Source organism: Danio rerio, chromosome 9 (genome assembly GCF_049306965.1).
Source record: "Danio rerio strain Tuebingen ecotype United States chromosome 9, GRCz12tu, whole genome shotgun sequence".
Classification (NCBI taxonomy): Eukaryota; Metazoa; Chordata; class Actinopteri; order Cypriniformes; family Danionidae; genus Danio; species Danio rerio.
In genome coordinates, this window is record NC_133184.1 from 24,786,458 (window position 1) to 24,802,450 (window position 15,993).

General features: G+C 33.5%; 2 protein-coding genes across 9 annotated transcripts in view; both read right to left on the minus strand.

Annotated features, from left to right (window-relative positions):
• Positions 1 to 12,464, minus strand: part of lypd6b (LY6/PLAUR domain containing 6B) — a 40,604-nt gene extending 28,140 nt beyond the window's left edge. For 7 of the 8 annotated variants that reach the window (XR_012384982.1, XR_012384979.1, XR_012384978.1 and 4 more), the window contains exons 1-2: positions 12,374 to 12,464; positions 7,478 to 7,646 (exon numbers count right to left, since the gene is read on the minus strand). The gene's annotated coding sequence lies outside the window, so the exon portion shown is untranslated. Of the gene's footprint in view, positions 1 to 7,477; positions 7,647 to 12,211; positions 12,293 to 12,373 lie in introns of those variants that run through there. The other variant, XM_068223387.1, reaches the window with a different exon arrangement.
• A 565-nt stretch (positions 12,465 to 13,029) lies between these two features.
• Positions 13,030 to 15,993, minus strand: part of kif5c (kinesin family member 5C) — a 35,881-nt gene continuing 32,917 nt past the window's right edge. The window contains exon 26 of the mRNA XM_005167574.5: positions 13,030 to 15,312. The gene's annotated coding sequence lies outside the window, so the exon portion shown is untranslated. The remainder of the gene's footprint in view (positions 15,313 to 15,993) is intronic.

A 15,993-nucleotide genomic window follows, 5' to 3' on the forward strand; every position in this document is an offset into this window, starting at 1 on the left:
ATTTTTACTTTCAATTGATCTTGTTTGTCTTTTTCCTTTATACTTTCATTTTGATATTTGTTTGGAGTGGGGAGTCCCAACCTGCTTTAGGTTTGTTTGGTTCTTATTTATAACTTTGTTGGGCTCCCTATCTCTTGTTATTTTGGATTGTTTGCTGATTATGTTATGTTAATAAATAAATTAGTTGGTGCACTTTGGCCCTTATTTATTTATGTTACGATGTCATAAGATCTTAAGTCGTATTTAAGTAAGGGCTGTACCATATTGAAAAAAGCAACATTAAGCTTTCAATAGAAGTTTATCATTCACTGTAATGCAGGGTTCCACACAATTAATTTATGTTGTCCCAACACAAATCGATTAAGTTAACTTAACACTTTTAACAAATTTATGTGGATTGAATATAAAAAAATTAAGGGTCCCACTTTATATTACGTGTCCTTAACTAATATGTACTTACACAGAAATTAATAATTTGTTACAATGTATTTATTGTGTAAAAACATGTTACTGTGTACTTATGCTTGATTAAATACCTGTATGTAATTACATCTGTAATTAACTTCTGTAATTGCAATAGTAAACACACTGCTGACCATACCTTACACCTCAACACACCCTTAAACCTACCCATACCACCAAACCTGTCCCTAACCCAACCTCTATGCCACCTCAAAAGCACCACAAGTGTTCTCAAATACATTATGAACACAGTAAGTACGATGTATTTATTTTTTGATGCAAGTTCATAGTAGTTAAGGACACTTAATATAAAGTGGGACCAAATTAAGTTGTCACAATGAAATCTCAAGAATTATGTTGTTTCAGCTCAGTTTAGTTAAGTAGTTTGAATGAGCAAAACATTTTTTTTGAGTGTTGGCTGAAAAACTCTAGATGTGCATATACCCCATTTGTAGGCTAAACTTGGGCTTTTGTTTGCTAAATTGTAATAGCTTCTTCTTTTAATAGTTTGATGATTAAACCATAATTAACTGTCAGGTTTCTGAGCAAAAAATATCCACCTTTAAACTTCCAAAAAATGGCCAAAAACATAGACCAATGTGAAGCTACTGAAATTGCGACAACACCACCTGACCACAGAGAAGATGGCATCAACTGACAGCCTAAAAAAGAAAACCAAAGTAAGCTAGTCTGCTTGCTTTACAATGTGATGGGCTCCTTATCTACACAAATCCCAACAAAAGAAGTGATACACACAGCGGGAAACGCAGTAAGCCAAGCCTTCACACAACAGTAGGTTTGAAACTCACAAAGAGAATAGACTGTAAACAAACCTTGCCAGCAAAAGGGTGTAACATGTATAGCCTTAGTGTCTTTCAAAATACATAGTTGCAGAGTTGCAGGTACATGCATCTGATTATCATGAATGGATAATTGTTAGCAGTGAATAGCAGAAACGGTATGTGCCAAAATAACTTTGGGGATTTGCAGAGAAACAGATAAGCCCCAAAGGGCGTAACACTTTACTTTCCTAAAATGCTTTTGTAATCACTAAGATATGAATTAATGTATGTCTTTATGCATAAAGACTACTCTACCCTTTCTGCAAACACAGTGCCTTTTTTTCTCTCTTCATAAGTCTTAACAGAAGCATTAATTGGATGTAGATGAGTAATTCACTGGTCTGAATAATTTGAGTTTGTCAAAAGCTACTCATTACTCTTCCAGAAGGTCTCTATTTATGTTTAATTAACTGGTCAGAGACACACTGCGATCAGAAGCGCAGGCCTAAGCGCCGATTACTCTGGTCGCTGCTTTCGATGCAGCGGATTTGTGGGTGTGCAGATCTAATCTCCTGAGATGATGAGAGATTGGCTTCTTTTCCAAAGTGCTCTCGTCAGGTTAAGATTAAAAAGAGCCTTTAGCTGTCTCACCTGGGACTGTGGCCAAGGTAAGTGAATAGAGATGCCTGGACATTTATTCTGTGTGAGAGAGTCTCCCTGCAGTCTCCGGATCAGATGCGGATTACAGTGCTCTTATTGAAGAAAGCAATGAGATGGAATGCGGTCTCTGCTAAGTGCTATAATACTGCAGAGGTCATGCGCAGTTTAGGAGAAGAATGAGAAAGAGTTGGAAATCAAGCAGCTGAATGTGAGCCGCAGATCCAGACTGTTTGTTTAACCAGATCCTGTTATGAATAAGATTCTGTGCTACAAAGTACAGCATTCCTCACTTAGTGACTTGAGTCAGTAAATCTGTAATTATTTTTAGATGGATTTAAATGAAAATATGGGAAAATTATTGTAGAGACTTCGTGAAAAAACAATAATTAAAAAAAATATTACAGAACACAACTTACGTGTTACTTATGCATCCAGATAGACCAGCATAAATCCTGTAAAACTGTTATAGAATGTGATGGTAATGAATTGGTTTTTGAAAGTACATTTTATAATCCAAAATCAAACAAATTATACTTAGGGATAGCTTAAGTAATATGTTGGTGCTCTTTAGGGTCAGAATTAAAAAAAAAAAAATCAGTTCAAGGTACTCAAATTGAACTGATTTTTGCTGTTTACATTTTATAATGGTATTAAAATCATAATTTATGCTTTTTAAACTGTCATTGCAGCTACAATATTCCTAAAATATTTTTTTTATACCTGTATTACATTACATTACACTGTAAAAAGCTATTAGTTAATTCAGGTTCAAGAAAAGCACATTATAAATAAAATGCATAAAGATGGGAATAGACATAGATGGCAAACCCATTGCCATAAATGCGACAAGCTAACTTTGCAACTTGGAACTGTTAAGTTGACTTTAGGTTATTTCTTAATTATGCACATTGTTTATTCGTTTAAAGTGAAGTCTACTCATGGCTTTAAAATCGTCACGTAAGATAAAATATAAAAAATTTAAATGATAAATAAAAATATTGGTAACACTTTATTTTGATGGTCCATTTAAATGTTAGTAGACTGTCTGCTTAATATCTTTTGATACCGACATTTAACAATACTTCAACAAACATTCAACTAACTATAAGAAATATGTCAACTTACACTAACCCCAACCTAACAGTCTACTAATGAGCATTAGTTGGCATGTAAATGCAACGTACTGTAACTTAAATTCAACAAACGGGCCATCAAAATAAAGTGTGACCAATATATATATATATATTTTTTTTTTTTTTTTTTTTGCGTTATTTAGGGTTTCTGCAGGCTTCACCAAGTTACATTTGAGACTTTTTAAGACCATTATGAATGAAATTTCAGACTCATACAGAGCTAAATGCTAAAGGGTTTCAAATGGCCTAGATGAAAAAATATTTTTATTTGCTCTTTCAAAAAAACACTATAATTTTAATAGCTTTTCTGTCATTATTAGCTAGGCTGTGTATTTTGTTGCAGTGGAAGTCTCCTCAACCCCATATCATAAAAAAGTCAATGGATTAAAGTTGCCTTATTTTTTTATTAAATTAGAAAAAATTAAATATAGTCTTTGAGGTTCTAATATTTGGTTACCATTCTTGGAGCATGCCAAATCTCTGAAGCAGTTACTGTTGAATCAATGGTTGCCCATCTTTCACTTTTAGTTTGTACCTTCCAGATGATTACTAGTGCTGATATAGCACTAGCATACAACTCTTCTTGACATAAAACCACAAGTTTGAAGAACGTGCCAACCCCCAGCCAATTCAGCTTAATATATTTTCCCTTTTATCTCTCTTTTAATTTTTCTTTTCTTTTTTCTTTTCTTATCACTATTTATTTTAACTAATACACCATGCTGTCAACCTCAACTTTCGGTACTGATCTGTTTATATGCTTTATTTGTAAACTGAATGCACATCATATATTGTTTATGCACATCATATTCTGTTTGTTGCACTATATGAGGATTATAATGTGGTTTATTCTTATTTCTTTAATCAATTTTGTACTGTTATATATATATTTTTTATTTTTCTATTTTCTCAGTTACTTTTGTTTGTTAACTGTCATAAAAATCTGATAAATAAATCAGATTTGTGAATCATTAATAAAAACACTATAATTTAATACATTTAATAAAACAATAAGAATTTAATAATAATACATATATTTTAGATATTTTCTAGCAAAATATTTAAAATATTGTGTCAAAACAAGCAAGCTCTAGTTGTAAGCATACACTTTTTTTCATTATTAAATTAAAAATGTTTTAAAAACAATAATAAACTAAATGTATGCACAACAGTCTGTCCAGGTCAGTGTCCTCAGCAGTAAATACATGTTGAACTTTTAAACAAATGCTATTGTAAGAAAAATAGCTACATTTTTAAATTAAAAGTTTAAAAGATGGATTGTTGGTGATTGGATGGGTGTCGGCCAGATTGGGCAGCATCATGAACAAGGAAAATGAAGACCTTTTAAAAAAAAAAGATTTAAGACCTACAACACAATATTTCAGTAAATGTAAGACAATTTAAGACGTTTTAACACCCATCAGATACCCTGGTTATATGAAAAAAAAATACATTTTTATTTCTACTTGGTTTAAAAATAATTCCCCCACAATCTGAGGATGTATACCTGCCCTAGGGGATACCTGATCCTTTTCTTTATTACAAAGACGCTAATATATTTTTTGAAAAACCAAAGTAAATAATGAACAAATGCGCCTCAAAAAGAGAACCTATTCTTCACCTATATAAAGAAGAATTCTAGAAACTCTAATGCTTCCTCTCATGTTTTAGGACATAAAAGAGCATGTGTCTCTCATCGATGACCCTGGAGACCTATATTGTCTTCATGATCTTGTGGGCAGCAGGTGACCCTCCCCTGTCATTCTACTTGGTGACACTGTGATAGTTTTGAAACACAGAGCCTCGGGTCAGGCTTATCTCCATGCTTGACCATCAGCACTGGGGCTGTGGGGCCATTCATCGAATTTAGGATTTAAACAAAAATTTGGGCTTTAAGTGATTTTTAAAAGAGTGATTAATATTCTATTTCTAACCCCCAGCAAACAATTTTGTGTTTAATAGACGTCTAAAAGACATCTAAACGTAGACAGCTTGGCTAAAACTTGGCTAAACGTTCAAGAATAGGCCAAAACTAGACTAGTCGTCAAATAGACAGATTAGACAGACGCTATATGTGTACTCATTTATTTCTGTTTATTTGATTATTATTTTTCATAGATGTCTATTAGATTTTCACTGACAGCCCAAATTTAACCTTGTTTAAGCAAAAACGACTATGTTTAGATGTCTATTAGACATCTATTAGACATATTTTTAAAACAAACAATGCTTGCTGGGACCTTAAAGGGATGTACACTTGCTTCTCCTTAAATCCCCACACTTCTGTGTCCATCAAAGAATTCTGACACAGCTACAAACGAATTCATAATGCAATTTTCATGTGCATTAAAAAAAAAGCAGGTTCTAGTAAAAGTCTAGCACATGCTTTTAGATGAAGCAGAATTTACAACACAGAATAATAGTAAGCAAACAGGCGATGGAAGATCATGTTTTATATAGAAATCATTTTAATCAGCCAATAAGGAAATCAAGATAACCGTTGTGTGATAATGACAGCTGTTTGCGTTGCTTCTCTGTGAGCTCACTTCATAACTTCGGTTCAGTGTTTAAAATAAATCCTAAATATAAAAAGTAGAAATAGAGTATTTTGCAGGGTGTCTTCATGTTTGGAGTTTCAGCATTAGACCACCCTTTGGCTTCGGATAACATTTACCACTGAACACAAACTGAGGTTCAATGACAAGATCTCTGTATGATAAACCTCATTTGCAATTTCAATTAAATTAATTGCCTGATCCTAGTTTATATACCTTTAAAGAGGTTTGTGGTACTGACTAAGATATATATTTAATATATACAGTTGTGGGGTGTTACGGTGACGCAGTGGGTAGCACGATCACCTCACAGCAAGAAGGTCGCTGGTTCGAGCCTCAGCTGGGTCAGTTGGCATTTCTGTGTGGAGTTTGCATGTTCTCCCTTTGTTCGCATGAGTTTCCTCCTGCTCTGGTTTTACCTACAGTCCAAAGACATGCGCTGTAGGTGTACTGGGTAAGCTAAATTGTCCATAGTGTATAAGTGTGAATGAGTGTATGGGTGTTTCCCAGTGATGAGTTGCGGCTGAAAGGGCATTCGCTACATAAAATAAATACTGGATAAGTCAGCAGTTCATTCCACTGTGGCGACCCCTGATTAATAAAGGGACTAAGCCAAATAGAAAATGAATGAATGAATATACAGATGTGCTGATTTTATGCTGGTAAAATATTTTCATGGGCAAATAAATATTTAGTCAATTGCCAGAAGGTGGCACATCTATTATTAAATCCAAAAAAGCACACTTTTCTGCTATATAGTATGTGAAAACACTAAAACACTGACACAAGAGAAGAAGCTGTTGAGTTGAGTCATTATTTTTGTTTCATGTGTGCACAAAAGTAAGCTTAATAATATTATTTTATTTACTGTATTTTTTAAATATGTTTGTTTGTACTTTGAATAGGTCGGGACTGTTTTTGTCTATGGAGGATCAGAAAGTTCTCAGAACAACATGAGGGCAAGTAATTAATAACATCATTTTTATTTTTTGGGGGTAAAGAATCTTTTAACATACACCGAAGGCATTTTGTTAAACAAACATGGATTAAAATAACAAACGCTGGTCTGGCAGAAGTTCAAGTGAAATTTGATCGCAGTGGTAATTATTTAACACTTTGAACATGTGAAATTTACAATTAAATACAACCAATTTTGGATGAGTTTCAGACCAATCATTCAGGATTTGCTAAATCTGTCTCTGAGTGCCAAATCCCATCTAAAAATCAAACAGTGTGAACCTGGCTAAAGTTCAGCATTTTTTTAAAAATTGTTTTCAGTCAAAGCAAGTGCATTTAAATGCTGGCTAAAAAAACGTCTGGTTGGACAAACAGAACTAGTATGGATGTAATCACAGAGCAGAAGAGAAAGAATCTACTTCGACCAAATGGCTTTTTTACACCTGAATTTCTTGGTCTAAACATGCCCACTGTGAGCCTGTCAGGGTAGTCGTTAAAAGAAAATCTGGGGCAAAAATACAAGTCAGAACCTTTCTATGAACTGAAACAGCATTTTTACATCATTTCCCGAGTTCAACATGACATAACTAGAGTCGTGAGATATAAGCCAAGAGCGTGCACGTTAAAGTTTGATGAAGGCCCAATTGTGAGCTCTGAGCTCCCTCTCAAGTCAACTGAGCTGATACTTGTGACTCACACTAATGATAGACTGCAGGGAAATAGCTGAGCTCTTAGCTATGGCAAGCACCACTTCAGGGAGTAAAATAACCCTGTGTTTAAAGGACATCCAAACAACTGTTAAGCACAAAGATCTCCACACGTCACCCTTAATGCAACAAACCCACTCGAAATGTGAAATAAACATGTGCATCCACAACCAGGTGATAAATCCTTCTTTGATCATGAAGGGTTAGCAAGTTGAAGTTACCTTTGGTATGCAAGCTTGAAAAGAACACGTTGAGAACAATGCTGGTTAGGTCAGTCGACAACAGCTGCCATCATGAAGTCCTCGTGCCATCTGTCTCATTTCATCTGTCCACAGCAACAACAACGCTCCCTCTGATTCAAATAGGGCCAATAAACAGGCCTCTTACTCTCTGTGCAAGCGATAAAAACATAATTGGTGAATTATGCAGTCACTCTTAAAATTCCACAGTAATTGCACAGGTTTGAATCGGGACCAAAACAGCCGAGTCATGCGGCTTTGATCTAAACAGTTTTATGCAAAACATCCTGGCCGAAGTACTTCTGCCTATCAATTAGAGACAATGACCAGCCTGTGTTATTTTTGCAAGGAGATGGCTTGGCTTCTTTTACAATTACTTAGAAACAGCCTCTGTAAATTATAATTAGGCTTATGAACATCATGAATTAAAATTGTCATTTATTAACTTTAATAAACTAAAAAAAAACAGTTCATACACTGATGCACAAAACTGTTGTTGTTGTTTTATGTTAAATGTGAGAACCTATTTTAAATTTGCATATTAAAGTAGTTTTTGGGGGATGAAACTAAATGATAGTATCATCATCATCATCATCATAATTATTATTAGTGTTAATGAGTGCTATCAAATGATTAGTCTTGATTAATCGTGTCCAAAATTTAAGTTCATATTTAAAAAACATATTTGCCCCAAGTATATTTTTGTGTTCATAAATATGTGTAAAAATATTTCTATTTCTTTGATTTTATGTACAGTATGTGCGCTCACACATACATTATTTAAATACAAAACTTTTATCTTGGATGTGATTAATTGTTTGACAGCATTTGTAATAATGATAATGAAATTGAAAAAAAAAAACCTTGAGAATATTTTGACAATTTTATATTATTAAATAGAATTAGTAAGAATGAGGCATTTGATCATAAATTTAATCAACACCTACAATGTAAGAAACCCCCCGTAATTTAAAAAAACGTAAAATAACAGCCATTAAATTAGAAATGAGAAAATTAGAAATTTACCGTAAAATAAGAATATTAAATTACAGAAAGTTTCTTAAATTTAGATTTCTGGTAAATTTCTGTAATATAATATTTATTATTTTATGGTATATTTCTGTAATTTAACAGCTGTTATTTTACTTTTTTTTTCCAACACCCCAGCCACCGGAAATAAACTACAATTACGGATTTTTTTTTTTTTTACAGTGTAGAAAAAAAACACATCACACAAAAACAGTGCAACTCAAAAACAAAATACCTGTAAGCTAACAATATCTTTATATTTAAAACAAAAATTAAAGATATGAAAACGATAAGTATTAAGTTGAACTGACATCTATTCCAGTACAGTTATTGGTAGGGCCAGACGGAATCTGCGGACGTTTTTTGCCATTTCTGCAGAGCATTTTGGTAAAAAATCTGTGGATTTCTGCTGAACTATTTTGGGAGTATCATAGCTAAAACCTTAATATGTGAAATAAAAAAAAAATAAAAAAAACTTTTATTTAATGTTTAAAATGCAAATGCAATTAGATTCACTTTATTTGGTAAACAAAGCAAGTCTCTCATTGAATATCTCTAGACATTTCTCATTACATTTTCACAATAGTCAATAAAATTACTGTAATTAATTTAAAAACTGAATAAATATAGATAGACACACATTTACTTAAGTAAATATAAAGAATTAAGCATGGGCTAAAAATCTACGGAATTCTGCTTGCGCAGATTCCGTGTGGGCCTAGTTTATTGGTAACTAAAACTATTAAAAATACATTGCATAGGACTGCACGATATTGGAAAAATCTGATTGTGTTATTTTTTTTTTTTTTCTACAATAATTATTGTGATATGAATACAGTTTCTCAAGATAGTTTGAATAGCACTATTTTATGTGGATCTAACAGTGTTCAGGTACAGAAATTGATTAATTACAATGCAAAAAAAGCTTTTATTACTTTGCTTTGTCTCATTTCTAGTCAAAATATCTAAAAATGTTTTGATCAAGAAAAAATATCATTTGGTTTCACCTTCAGAAGAAATGTCAAAACAAGCTAAATTATCTGCCAATGGAGTAATCAAAATTATCTTATTTTCACTTTGAAATGTAGATATTTGGGCTAGAAACAAGACAAAAATGTAAGACAAACCTTTTTCTTTTTTTTCATTCATTAATTATTTGCATTAATCATTTAGAAATAATTTAATACCAATTAATCTTTGTTATAACCCCAAACACCCTACTTTTTTGTGCCCAAATGTTCAAAACTCTATTGTAATGCTCAGTCAAAGGCCGTCAAAACATGCAAATGATTAACCTTCACTCTATTATGGTTAAACTTAGTAGTGACTCTCCTGATCAACTATAATTCAGACTCAACATTGCAGATCTTGCGATGTGCTTGTTTTAGATATACATTCTGATATCCATGCTGTAATTATATACTGTACAGCCTTAATTTCATTGTTCCAAAAATATTAGGAAACCCTAAAATAATATCGATTCAAGGCATAAGGAAGCCTTATATTGCTTTTTAGCACTTCTTTTCTGTTTATTACACACACAGACGCACACACATGCACACACACCATATTACACGCAGTGTGTAAGACTAATCAAGGCATGTCATATGTTGACTGTTCTGATGCAAGTCATTCTGGATAAAGGCATCTGCCAAATGCTAAACAATTAAATGTAAAATTTGTTTTCCTACATACAAAAAGTGAGCCTTAAACATTCTGCAAATACCATAATCCAAATTACACGCAGAGTTTCTCCGAAGCATAATTAACATGAATCCTTCAGTCTTTGTGTTCAGCGAAGCGCACCGCACACACCAAGCTTTGAATGACAGGCCGTGACCAGCTCATCTCTATCTCATGGACTCTGCAACACACTGATAATGAGTGTCTGCCTCTCGATTGCACAGATACATGGCAGCTGACAGCCGAATCTGATCCTCGGGTTCGACAGAGCTTTCACTGACAGACTAATGGAAGCTTAATGGTAGCCAGAGGAGGAGCTTGGGTGATATCTGGAGGAGCTGAGGGCCACATCAAAGAGAACAATCCTGACTGTGATCTGCCAGTGTCCTCCAGTTCTACATGAGAGCAGAGATGAGTGACGGCCGAGGGGCTCTGAGTCTACTTCATTGCACAGCCAATGAAATTACACATGGAGGAAGATATGCAGAGGACAACATGTGGAAAGACTGAAGGCCACCACAGCTTCTGATCAACACAGTGTTATGCAGGGATATAATCAGCAGGTGCACTGTAAGATTACTTAAAACATTTCCAAAAAACTTATTGGCTCAAAACACAGCCGAGTAAACTAACTTTTAATAATTGGTTGAACATTTTTTGTTTTGCTACTACAGGTGTCACGTATTCAAGGGATAGTTTACTCAAAAATAAAAATTCTGTCATAATTTACTCACCCTTTACTTGTTCTAAACTGGTTTGAGTTTTTTCTTCTGTTGAACAGAATAGAAGAAATTTTTTAAGAAAAAAAAATTATGTAAACCATTAGCCATTGAGTATTCCCTACTATGGGTGTCAATTGTTTTCGCTTGTCAGCATTCTTTAAAATATCTTCTTTAAAGTTCAACAGAAGCAAGAAACTCAATGATTTGAATCTACTTCAATGTGAGTAAATAATAAGTAAATTTCTGGGTGTATCCTTTTAACATTCAATTTTCACAGATCTAGTCCCCACTCTCTTCGTGACACTGTTAATAATAATTAAATTAAAACACTTAGTTTGCTTACTGTACATTCTGATGCAAAGCATGAACTAGAAATCTGCTTCTACTCTAAGTTCAACATTACACCATAAAACTTTGAGTTTACACAACTTGTTTCTATTACACCAGGGACGGTTTTAGAGATTTTTTGGGCCCTAAGCAATTTCAGCCATGGGGCCCAAAAGTTCTAAAATGCACCTTTTATACTATATATTTTATTATTATTATTTAGCTGTTTTTTTATGTCATTTGATCTTTTCTACATGTTTTTCTCCATTTTATCTTAATGGAAAATAATAACATGTAAAGCACCTTGTAAAAATTTTCAACCATTTGTTTTCTTAAGACGAATTCACGACTGAAATAATAAATTAATAATTTAATTTTTAAAATAAATCTTTACTGACTGCTGGACTGGTCCATGATTAAAGGTGGGGGACCCTCACCATACAAAATATGATAGAAAACAATGTTATATATAATTTATAGGTATCATTTGTACTACTAAGTATTTGTTTGGGGGTCCTCAGATTTCCTGAGGCCCAAGTGGCCACATGCCTTGCTTATTGGTCAAATCCGCCCCTTAATAAGTACAATGAAAAATAATTCACTTTATTTATATGTCCGTGCACTTTTGCAGCTGTTATTTTAGAAACTATATGGAGTCACATTAAATCACATCAAGACATTTGCTTTATATTAAATATATTACAGATATTTTTAACTGAGGCTGTTGTATGAATGACTGCACAGCAGCTGTGTAACCATTACAATTATACACCAACTGCTTGCAAAACAGGTGCTTCTTTACCATATTTAAAAGTCAGACACGAGAGAAAACAGCGTTTGCTACATATGTGGTAAAATTAAATGGAGCATAAAAAATATATAAGACAAAATATATAAATACAAAAGGACACACACTAGCAACTATGTAGGATAAATGACAGGTAACCTACTGAACCTTTTTTCACGGCGATGATAGCAACACAAGTTGTCCATTAGTGATCATAAGATCTCATTCAATAACATCCCAGATCCTGGTCTATAATTGGTCGTCGTGAGTTTTGTTCACGGATTTATTCTGACATCTTGCATTTGTAAAACAGAAACATTGGCTACTTACCACTAAACAAAACTTCATCAAGTGAAGACCATGCACAGCTCTTTGCAAAAAAAAGTCATTCCCAACCACCATCTACCGGAACCTCTTTACTGTCCGCAGATGAGCGTAATGTTTCCCTCTCACCGCGGTCACAAACAATTGGTCGACTGGGAACCGACGTCAGAATTCCAGCTCTTCATTTGAGTCAAATCTGTCAAATGAATCGATTGAACTGGTTCACAAAACTGACTGGCTAACTGATCAATCTTTTCTCAAGTCTGACTCACTCGGAATGACTTTTAAAGCTCAACTGAAAGATATTCACTTATCATTTTCTCACCCTCCTCAAACATTTATGGGTTTCTTCAGATATTTTGAAGTGTTGGAAACCAAACCCCTACAGTACGGGATCGAACTGTTCAAAAGATTCGATTCTTCCCCAATGAGTCAAACAAATCTTCTTGGTCATAAAAGTACAAGAAATTCTTCAGCTTACCTCCCACCGTACACGAAGCATGTTCCACACTTTAGACCATCGTTTATAAGACAATTACTGCATGTGATTGCTATCAATTATTAATATACAACGTTTTATAATATAATTTTATAGGCCTTTATGCCTATTTTAAAGTAAAAAGTTTGTTTGCCAAGAAGAAAATAACAAATTTCAAGCAAGATGCATTTAGTAAACTTTTATTTATTCCACATCAATATCTGATGAATGAGCATCACACTCTGTAGCTGAAAACCTGTTCTTGTACATGTGTGCTTTAAACATGTTGTCTGGGAACAAACATTAAACCTTTTCATAACTATGTTGTGGCACGTCTTTCACCTGATGCAACTGAATCATTTGAAGTTCTCTGATATCTCATTTATAGATGCTTCATACACGGCTGAGGTAAAGTTCAAAGCACATTTCAGAAACACTTATGAACAAGAACCTGAAGACACACATGATTTAAAGAGGTCTCTGTGCAGAACAGTATCTCACCATCAATGAGCTGTACATGGAAAATAAACATACAAGGACAGATACAGACAGTTTTGTGGTTTGAGCACTTCACATAAAAAAGCTTTTAAAGAGTAGAAATAGGACAATTCATTTGACAGAGAAAATTGTCTAATGAAGATGGATTTCTGTGAATATTCATGTTTGATTCATCAGTTCACAACACCTACTGATTTATGGAGTTGGTCAGTTTTCATCATATTAACATGTTCATAGTGTGATGATGTTACAAGTAAAGTTTAGCAGAGACAATCAACACTGTACAGTTAGAAGGCAAGAATTTTACACAATTAGTAAAAGATTGCAAATAGCTATGGCATGATAGCATGACTTACCTGATGAAACAATCAATTACATCTTTTCCCCTTAAAAAACTTGAAATACAAAACATAAATAATGTTAAAAGTCTACAAAAATAAGGAAATAATAATAATTATGCAATATCATTCAGCATATTTCGCAAATAAATAATCAGCTGTACACTGCAAAAAATTATTTACTCACTTAGATTTTTTTGTCCTGTTTATAGTCTAAACATCTAAACTTTCTTAAATCAAGAATATTTTTTTAGACAAGCTAAACATATTGTCTTGTTTTAAGAAATAATATGCCAATTTTAAGTGAGTTTTTCATTAAAACAAGCTAAAAAATCTGCATATGGGGTAAGCAAAATAGAATATTTAGCTTGTTTTAAGGAAAAACTCACTTAATATTGGCATATTATTTCTAAAAAACATGACAATATGTTTGCTTGCATAGAAAATGCTTTTTGATTTAAGAACTTTTAGATATTTGGATTAGAAAGAAGACAAAAAATCTAAGTAAGAAAAGCATTATTTGCAGTGTAGAATCTCTCCCATTGTCTTTCATAAATGTTTCTGATCTTATCATATGGTAAGCTGCATTGATTCTGACTTTGGCTTTCTTTAAATGATTGCATTTCATGTCCTTTAAAAACAAGTCAATTAAGCAACAAGAATACAAAATGACAACAAAAATCATCTTCAAATGATTCCTGATTTTACCACTTGTGTGACATGACAACTGATATTTTACAGTTGTTGTTTGCTTCAGAGCACCTTAAGGTATAAATTACGGTAAATAATATTTGAAAAGCACCCATATCTGTATAAAAATTGCATACACATGATGACCTGGCTCTAATGTGAAAAAGAAAATATATATGACAAAAAACAATAACTCAACTTCAATCCTTCACAAAGAATAAATAAATAAATAAATAAATAAATATATACATAAATAAATAACATAAAACTTGACATTCAGTAATTTAATTATTAGTTTCTATAAATCGTGATGAATTAAGCTTGAAGCAATGTGTGTGTTTTTAAATGACATTCCAGTCATGTCACTGCATGTTCTCAGTGGCCATTACGACTGAAAGAATTAGTGCCAATTAAAAGAACCACAGAAAATCCTAATGTTACTCCTGAGGGTGGAACAACTTCCAGGACTGCTTTCTGAAGGTTCTGGAAACTAACATGGCATCAGCGATGAAAGATGAGCTGAATTACTGTAATCATGATGTAAACACAGAAGAGATTTTCCAAATACAAAAGTAACTCGGGGCATAAAGAAGCCAAGAGGAGGAAGAAGAAGAGAGGGTAAAGTTGCAAAAGACAATGTCCTCTAGTCTTGATTCTGAGTCTGGGTTTGTTTTTTAATCGTTGATGAGTTCACAGATTTCACATCTCCATTCAGGACTGATGAATAAACCAAGGGAACAAGGGACTTCACTTAAACAGGCTGAATGGAGTGGAGGTCAACCTAAGGACAGGAAGTGAACTTGAAAAGTCTGTAAAAGATGATCGTAGTTTTTTTTCCCTTTCTCGTTAAATAGAAAAGACTGCATTGGGAAAAAATGTTTTCTTGTTGCCACACAGAGCTGGAATGGAAGGAATGTGCAGACTGGAATCATTTATGTCCCCTGTTGGAAATAGGAAAAGTTAGACATGCCATGTTAGGAGTTAAACTCTGCACTACAGACAAACCGCTTTTCTTTTCACCCAGAACATGGAGAAAGTTGTCAACAAATGTGACCTGCCCTGAAATAGATCCATAAACTTTGACAACATTTCAGCAAATGCCAGATGGCAAAAGACACTGTCCACAGTTCCCAAGCATTCGGGCACAGGTCTTTTGTAGCTATTATAACAGTATCACTTCATCTTTGTCAAACAGTTGGCACAGTAATGCTACACCACAACTTCTCAACTAAAGTCACTTGTGCTTCCCAGATGCATCACATGCTGCTGAAACCTAATTAACAGCATTTTTAGCACTCATTTCAACAGAATCACACCAGTTTGTTCCAACATCAAATTAAGAAGAAAAAATATGCATCTAAAGGATCATGCTTATTTTCATTTATTTTTTATTTGATTTTAAGATGGTTACACTATTGGGTTTAAAGGTGCCAGGAAGAACCAAAGTTAAGTACCAGTTTTTTTTGCCACAGAAGAACCTTAATTTTTTTTCTTCAATATTGTGAATAGTAGTTTCATAATCTAAAAACAGTTTTTTCACTATAAAGAACCTTTTGTGAAATGAAAAGGTGCCATGGATATAAAAATGCAATGTCCTTGATCCATTCATGGCAAAAAGAAAC